This window comes from Coptis chinensis, chromosome 9, assembly GCF_015680905.1.
Source record: "Coptis chinensis isolate HL-2020 chromosome 9, ASM1568090v1, whole genome shotgun sequence".
In the NCBI taxonomy this organism is placed as follows: Eukaryota; Viridiplantae; Streptophyta; class Magnoliopsida; order Ranunculales; family Ranunculaceae; genus Coptis; species Coptis chinensis.
The window spans coordinates 21,920,149-21,921,108 of NC_141464.1; the positions used below are offsets into that span (position 1 = coordinate 21,920,149).

Consider the following 960-nt stretch of genomic DNA (forward strand, 5'->3'; position numbering starts at 1 on the left):
CTCGGGATCGTGTTTAATTTCAAACATACCGGCGGCCTTAACTGTATTTGATGAACTAGCGGAGCGGTGGATATCATCACTACCCCCCCAGTTGTTATTTCGCTTAGTTTGATCCTCTAAAAATTATAAGCCTCGAGGGCTCCTTTGCTTAAGAAACTACCCCCATTCATTATGTCTAGGACTTATTTATGGTGGTGTAGAAGTCCTTTGAAAAAGGCACGAACTAACGTGTCTTTCGCTAAGTTATGATGTGGACACTCTATAAGGAGATCGGTGAAACGATTCCAAGCCTCTGAAAATGATTCATGAGGATTTTGTCGAAAAAATGAATCTTGGAAAGCATCTCATCGGTCTTTAGTGGTGGGTAAAATGTTCCATAAACAAATTGAACAAGTTTAGCCCACGAGTCCAGTCCACGTAATTAAGGCTTGGCGTTAACCAAGACGCCGCCTTATCGGCTAAGGTGAAAGGGAATACCCTTAGTTTAATTTGTTCCGCACCAACCGTAGGATGGTGGAATGTTGTTAGGACTTGTTCAATCCTACACATGTGCTGATAAGGTTTTTCATGGTCTAAACAAAGGAAAAACGGGTAACAAATTAAAAATATTTGGGGGATGCGAAATCCCCAATCGGTCCGCTAGAACGATGCAAGATTTGGGGCTATCGCCAAGGCTTTGTAGAAGTCGAGAGAGGAGTCTCTTCTTCGTCCGGGCATTGTGTCGGAGTGATGTGTGTGAAATAGTAGCTAGAGGTGTAGTGGGTGGTATACTAGATAGACTTGTTTGTTGACGTTGTTGGGTAATTACGTTCGGTGTTTTTGTTCGGCCAGACCTTAATCTCATACAAGGCTAAGACCAAATTTAGCTAAACCATCAACACTCCAAACAATTCTGATATACTAGTATAAACCTCTAACAGGAGATGCGAGGTGTGGAAGAAAGGAATACCTGATTGCGTC

At 42.5% G+C, this 960-nt stretch overlaps 1 non-coding gene across 1 annotated transcript; it reads left to right on the forward strand.

Annotated features, from left to right (window-relative positions):
* The first annotated feature begins 240 nt into the window (after positions 1 to 240).
* LOC147475203 (small nucleolar RNA R71) lies at positions 241 to 343 on the forward strand. Its single transcript, XR_015209998.1, has one exon. It is a non-coding gene; the product is annotated as a small nucleolar RNA R71 (small nucleolar RNA).
* Positions 344 to 960: the final 617 nt, after the last annotated feature.